The 8,117-nt window shown below is 37.3% G+C and overlaps 1 pseudogene; it reads right to left on the bottom strand.

The window, feature by feature from the left end:
* On the bottom strand, window positions 1-7,782 carry LOC109150295 (annotated as a pseudogene).
* Window positions 7,783-8,117: the final 335 nt, after the last annotated feature.

Genomic DNA, 8,117 nt, shown 5'->3' with positions numbered 1-8,117 from the left:
TTAAATCAGGGGTATAATTGAAATTTCACATGAGTAAGAATTGAAAGTAGTCTAGCCATCAACATAGCTGTGATTTCCGGTGATGATGGTCTGGTTAATGCCGTCGCTGATCATCATCAAGTATTTCTTGTTCTTGGCAATGGAGACGTATTCCTCGTACACGCCGGCAATCACGTATACGAGGAATTAGTCGCCGTCGAACAGAGTGTTTTTGGGAGCAGCGGTGACGTAGTCATTAATGGTGGTAAAATTTCCACTCCCATCTTGACTCACAACCACAATGTTAGTCACAAGAACCTGGTCATCTTCCTGAGTTTGCAGGAGCTTTCTCCGGCTAACTCGCTCGAAAATCTCATTCGTCTGTTCCGACATCTTCAGAGGCAAACGCCCGTTCCGGAACCCAAGCTGTTTCTTGGTCGGACGCCAAGCTCCGGCGCCGGCGGCCTTCTTCTTCCTCGGCACCCACCCTTTAGTGAACAGAGCCAGAGAAACACTAAACAGCTGCGTGTCGTTCGCCAGCGGCGCCACGATCCCATTCCTAACGCTCCAAGCCGACGACGTCGCTTGCAGGCTATCTATACACGTATGCGTGTTGGTGAGAATGGCGTTGAGCAATGTTTGCACTTCGTCGGCTTCCAACACCGGGAGATACCGGGAAGTCCCGTTGACAGTCTTGAAAGAACTGGAGAGATAATCCATGTTTAAACCAACGAGGAACTTGCAATCCTTGAGAGCTCGAACAGCGGTGGTGGTTAACGACTTGGAATTGCGGCGAAGGTACTTTTGGATCAATGACAGAAACTTGCGCGCAGCGGATAAGGATTTGCAGACGGAGAATCGGCCATAGTCGTAGACATTGGAAGAAGAGTTGTTGCTGGGGAGCAGTAAGATGGGTAACGAGTGGACTTGCAAATGGTGGATGCCGAGACTTTTCTCGACGGTGGCGGAGCATCTGCGACGACGAAATAACAACCGGCCAGAGAAAGGGGACAAATTACCTTATTATATTCAAGGCTATGTGAAATTTCAATTTGATGCGTAGTATATTTGCAAACAAATAATTCTCGGAGTACGAGTTATCGATCCACAGGGAAGTGGTTGTATCAAGCACTAGTTACTAATTTATTCATTAGAGCTAATCCTAACAATTACTTAGATGATTGATTGGCATAAAATAAATAAAATAAAACAGAGGTTCAGGATTTTGAAAACAATTAGAGAGAAGTTGAGATTCATGGGATTCAAGTATTTAATCACCTAGTGCCAATTATCGTTTGCAATATTTAGTTTGGAATTAAGATTTGTGTGGGAATGCAAAGTGGAATCGAATTACTCCCGTAATCTCTATTCCTAGTGAATTTCCACTCCCGTGGCTTAAACACCCAATAAGATCGAAGATCGGCATTCAATTATTCCTAATTACTACCATCTCCCGATTGGCAACAATCTAGAATAAACTTCCCCTAATAAGTTCCCCTTTCCCAAGGTCCAACTATTAGGTGCAATTGTGTGTACCCAAATTTATGCCCCAACTTCCATTGGTGACACAAACATGGCTATGAAGCTAGTAACTATGGCCATTAATTACAAGCATCAAACAATATTACCACGATTGCAACACAAGTATTAAACCCAAATAATAATATATTAAAGAAACTGAGAGCTCAGGCACATAGGTTCATAAACACTTTTACCCAAGAATCTCTAAAGAATTTAGGCAAGCATGACTAAATTATACATAGCAAATATAAATAAAGAATTACAAATCATCAAAAGAGTACAAGAATTAACCAGACGATTTTCCCAAATCTCCCAAGTCTTCTTCTTGCTTTCCAAGACAACTTGTGGCTCTTGATTTCTCTCCTTCTTGTCTCCAAGAATCTCTGAATTCTGAATTCTGGACTATACAATTGTCTATTCTAATTATTTACTCTAAACTAAAACTCATTCTTCTTAGGGTTGAGGAAGGTGGGATTTTATAATAGGTACAAAGTTGGGATCAACCCTTGAGAAATTATGAATATTCCTATTTAATAAATAAGAAATTGCCGTCTTTAATCATTTGATATTTCTGCCATCATATGATTAGGAAATTACTATCCTTTCTTTAGCTTTGGAGAATGCCACTTTAAATTAGGAAGTTTCTAAAATCGCGCCCAATGCAATAAGTACGGTTTGCAAGCTTATTTTGACCATTTTCTATTATTATCTAGACTTTTATGTCTGCATAAGAGTTGTAGCCCTTCGAATCTTCTTTCTAATGACGCAAGAATCACCTCAATCGGACATTCCTAGCATGAGATAAGATCAAAATACTAAACTGTTGCTAATCTGTGCGAGATGAAATGTCACTGGAAATTTTCCACGCGTCGAGCCTGGGGCTCGACGCGTCGAGTTTTCTGCTGAGTCATATGTTGTAGCCCTTCGAGTCTTCTTTCCAATTGCGCAAGAATCACATGAATCAGACATTCCTAGCATGAGATATGATCAAAATACTAAGCTGTCGCCGAATTCAACGGGAATTACAACTCTTCGGTCTTTTGATTCACTTTTGACTCCAATTTTGTCCTAGGACTTCCCTTGCTCATAACTTTGACCTATAATGGTTCAAAAACACTAACAAACACCGTAAAACATTTAAAACAAGTGTGAACCATAATTAAATGATAATAGCAAGGAAAACATGTATTAAATAAGCAAAATTAATGAACTTAATTACAGAGATGATTCAAAATAACTATAAAAACAAGCACATATGTGATAACATCACCCCCTCACACTTAAGCCTTTGCTTGTCCTCAAGCAAAACCAAGGAATAAAATCACAAGTCAAGACATACAAATTACTCTTGCTCTCTCTTGCACAACCTTTCAAACCACCAACCAACTTGCTACAAAACAACAAGCTTCAAGAATCAAATTAGTTTGGCACATAAGAGACCCATTTCCAAGCCAATAACCAAGCACCAAGAATTTAAAGTATGTGAGGATCAAGTGTGCACATGTACTCAATTGAGATTATGCAAGACACGGCTCATGAATGAGATCCCATAGGCTTGCCCTTCATACTCCTCTAGATCAAATCTAAGAATTCATGCTAAGATCAAATAGGACTTTATTAAGCTTGTAATGGGGCTACGGGTGATGGCTAACAAAGAAGTGGTATGGAAAAATTAATAAAAAAGAGAGAATGTCGCAATTTATCTAAACTTTTCAAAATTTGGAAGAGATGAGATGATCACAATTTCAAGGAGCAAATTTCTTTTAAGAACTTAGCAACTTTTTGGTAAAATGGGGATCCAAACTCAAAAACTTTCAAGGAGCAAATTTCTTGTAAGAACTTAACAACTCTTTGGAAAAGTGAGGATCCACACTCAAAAACTTTCAAACTTTTTTTTTTTTTTTTTTTTTTTTTTTTTTTTTCTTTGGATTTCTTTTCTTTGGACTTCTTTTGGATTCAGCAAGACAATTTTAATCCAATCTTTCAATTCCTTCATACTTGAACATTTGTAATATCACCTACTTTTTGGCACAACCATAAAACTCTTCTTACAGAAATAATAAAGATAAAAGTTTCATTCTCTCAAGGGGTGGAAGGGAAATATTTGGCTAAGCGCTAATGGTTATAATAATCGGGTAAATCAAAGAAAAACAATCACAAAGAGGGGATAAGTGCTTAGCACTTATTTGAACAAACAAAAGGTACAATGGGGACACGAAGGATAAAAATATATGTAGGGACATGTTTAAAGGCTATGGCTAAACAAAAATGGCCTAAATCACTTCGAAACATGCAAAACTTAGACATCACTTAGGGAGTAATGAGGCAAGTTCTAGCAAAACACCCATGACCGGAATCTCACATAAGCCTTCACTAGCAATGCAAAACACAAGATCAAGAATTAATCCAATTATTAGGTGGTGAATCAAAGCTATTGGCAAGGGAATAGTTCAATTATGTGTTACACCTCAAATCATCAATCACAAATTGAGATGCAGCAAGCACCACTAAAACAAACCACTAACCAACAAGAGAGAGTAATTGCAATTGCATGCTAAGACAAGTAACTTATTCACCAAAAATAGCATGAGTCATCCAACCAAAAGCAAAAAATTTTATTTTATTTTTTTTTTAAAAAGATCCCCAAATTAATGGCTCCTCCCCCACACTTAAAAATTTGCATCGTCCCTGATGCAAAATAAAAGAAAAGGAGAACAAGAGAAAAGAGAAAACTAAGAAGCAATAAAATAATCACGAACTAGAAAATAATAAAACTAAATAAGACGAAACTAGAAAGCAATAAATAAATAGGGAAAGTAATAAAAGATAACATGGGGTGCCTCCCATGAAGCGCTAAATTTAACGTCGTTAGCTCGACGTTACCTCTCTAGCCATCAAGTGATTGGAGAAGAAAAATCCCCTTCTTTCCATCAACTTTCTCTTCCAAGTATTTCTTCAAGTGGTGTCCATTTATAAACTCTCTTAAGCTCGAACCCTTCACGTCATCATGTAAGGAACCACATTTGCCCGAATCAAGAATTATGCCTCCATTCTCTTTTCCTTCTTTTTCAACACTCTTTTGTTCAACAAGTAATGAGAGTCTCGGATCATTCACATGAACCAGTAAGTATTGGGAATCATTGGATATATAGATAGGCAAATGTGTGCCATTATCCTTAAGAACTCCAATGCCTCCCAAATTCAAAATTTCTCTGAAGTTCTCTCCAGGGGAAGTGTTCTCCATTGGTGAGACATCCTCATTCAAATCATGTGCTCCATTAAGAACTTCCTCATCTAATGGGCAACTCTCTATATGTTCCTTGCCATCATTACCTTGCAACTCTACATTTTCCTCCCAGCTTGGTGTCTCCATCTCAATGCATTTATCAAATATTTCTTCATCTCCCTCTCTAAGATCCTCATCATCCTTTTTATTTCTCTCAACTTCATGACCTTCATTTGGCAAGAGCAACTCTTCTAGAACCTCTCCATTAAATGAATCTTGAAGTGGCTCTTGAATTGTCAAATCTTGCTGTCGAGCCATCATGTGATCGAGTCGATCATTCATGCGATCAAGTTGAGCATTCATGTGATCATTTTGAGCTTGTATCTCCAGAAGTATTTGCATTACCTTGTTAGTCTGTATGGGTTCCATATCAATTGTTGAGTCAAGTGGTTGGCATTCTCGTTGTTCCAGAAATTGAGAGTACAATTGCTTTAACTTTATGGACTTAATCTCAGTTGTTGGGGCAGGTGGTTGGTATTCTTGTTGAAACTCTTTGTACGGCAACTCTTGAGCTCGCCCTTGATACTTGTAATTGGGATCCATGATGAAGCAATTTTCTGCCTCATGAGGTCCACCACATATCATGCACCATGAGGGTTGTGGAGTAGGTGGTGTGCATCCTTGATAACTGGCTTGACTCATGTTGGCACAAAATCCTTGAGTAGGTTGTTGAGGGATATGGTTGGTGGGGTTGAGCATGTAACAAATTTCCACAAAGTGATTCCCACCACAAAATGAGCACCATTGGGGTTGTAATGTTTGATATGAATTTTCTTGAAAATATCCTTGTCTAGAGTTGGCAAAATTTGAGATAGGGAATTGTTGTTCCATTCCTCCATATTCCCGATTCGTATTCCAACTCATCTCATAACCCTGAGGAGGAGGGTAAAACGGTGGCATGGTTCCTTGGAATTCATATCTATCCATAAACTAAATCAAACTCAAAACAAGGAACTTGTTATGGGTTAGCAAAATAAAATAAAATAAAAAATAAAAATGGACTAGTCTCCTAGAATAAAGATTTCACTAATGTTAATACTAGAAACGCCACTTCCCCGGCAACGGCGCCAATTTGATGCGTAGTATATTTGCAAACAAATAATTCTCGGAGTACGAGTTATCGATCCACAGGGAAGTGGTTGTATCAAGCACTAGTTACTAACTTATTCATTAGAGCTAATCCTAACAATTACTTAGATGATTGATTGGCATAAAATAAATAAAATAAAACAGATGTTCAGGATTTTGAAAACAATTAGAGAGAAGTTGAGATTCATGGGATTCAAGTATTTAATCACCTAGTGCCAATTATCGTTTGCAATATTTAGTTTGGAATTAAGATTTGTGTGGGAATGCAAAGTGGAATCGAATTACTCCCGTAATCTCTATTCCTAGTGAATTTCCACTCCCGTGGCTTAAACACCCAATAAGATCGAAGATCGGCATTCAATTATTCCTAATTACTACCATCTCCCGATTGGCAACAATCTAGAATAAACTTCCCCTAATAAGTTCCCCTTTCCCAAGGTCCAACTATTAGGTGCAATTGTGTGTACCCTAATTTATGCCCCAACTCCCATTGGTGACACAAACATGGCTATGAAGCTAGTAACTATGGCCATTAATTACAAGCATCAAACAATATTATCACGATTGCAACACAAGTATTAAACCCAAATAATAATATATTAAAGAAACAGAGAGCTCAGGCACATAGGTTCATAAACACTTTTACCCAAGAATCTCTAAAGAATTTAGGCAAGCATGACTAAATTATACATAGCAAATATAAATAAAGAATTACAAATCATCAAAAGAGTACAAGAATTAACCAGACGATTTTCCCAAATCTCCCTAGTCTTCTTCTTGCTTTCCAAGACAACTTTTGGCTCTTGATTTCTCTCCTTCTTGTCTCCAAGAATCTCTGAATTCTGAATTCTGGACTATACAATTGTCTATTCTAATTATTTACTATAAACTAAAACTCATTCTTCTTAGGGTTGAGGAAGGTGAGATTTTATAATAGGTACAAAGTTGGGATCAACCCTTGAGAAATTAGGAATATTCCTATTTAATAAATAAGAAATTGCCGTCTTTAATCATTTGATATTTCTACCATCATATGATTAGGAAATTACTATCCTTTCTTTAGCTTTGGAGAATGCCACTTTAAATTAGGAAGTTTCTAAAATCGCGCCCAGTGCAATAAGTACGGTTTGAAAGCTTATTTTGACCATTTTCTATTATTATCTAGATTTTGATGTCTGCATAAGAGTTGTAGTCCTTCGAGTCTTCTTTCCAATGACGCAAGAATCACCTCAATCGGACATTCCTAGCATGAGATAAGATCAAAATACTAAACTGTCGCCAATCTGTGCGAGATGAAATGTCACTGGAAATTTTCAACGCGTCGAGTTTTCTACTGAGTCATAGGTTGTAGCCCTTCGAGTCTTCTTTCCAATGGCGCAAGAATCACCTGAATAAGACATTCCTAGCATGAGATATGATCAAAATACTAAGCTGTCGCCGAATTCAACGGGAATTACAACTCTTCGGTCTTTTGATTCACTTTTGACTCCAATTTTGTCCTAGGACTTCCCTTGCTCATAACTTTGACCTACAATGGTTCAAAAACACTAACAAACACCGTAAAACATTCAAAACAAGTGTGAACCATAATTAAATGATAATAGCAAGGAAAACATGTATTAAATAAGCAAAATTAATGAACTTAATTACAGAGATGATTCAAAATAACTATAAAAACAAGCACATATGTGATAACATCACAATTATACCCCTGATTTAAACGAAGTTAAACTGATGGTCTCACAGAAGAACCAAATCTGCTTAACGGTCAAATAATTGAGGGACCAATTGTGTTCAAATTGAGAACTAAGGATGACATTGCAGATTGGACACTAATTGAGGGACCAAAAGTGCGATTTCCCCTACTTATTATAAACAATGTTATGTGAAATTCCACTTTTACCCATGCTTTAAACGGTGTTAAACGGCCATACACACAAAAGGACCAAATCTGCTTAATGGTCGAATAATTGAGGGACCAAATGTGTTCAAATTGGGAACTAAGGATGACATTGCAGAATGTGCTCTAATTGAGGGACCAAAAGTGCAATTACCCCTTGAATATATATACATTGCAATGTTGCATTACTGTGCAAATATATATATATATATATATATATATATATATATATATATATATATATGTATATATATATATATATATAGGGAAGGGATCAGGTGCATTTGAGGCTTCCCGTGCGGTTGTGCCGGTGGATGCACGTTAAACATTAATCCGACTCAC

Source organism: Ipomoea nil, unplaced genomic scaffold (genome assembly GCF_001879475.1).
Source record: "Ipomoea nil cultivar Tokyo-kokei standard unplaced genomic scaffold, Asagao_1.1 scaffold2269, whole genome shotgun sequence".
In the NCBI taxonomy this organism is placed as follows: Eukaryota; Viridiplantae; Streptophyta; class Magnoliopsida; order Solanales; family Convolvulaceae; genus Ipomoea; species Ipomoea nil.
This window is presented reverse-complemented; position numbering and strand designations above follow the sequence as displayed.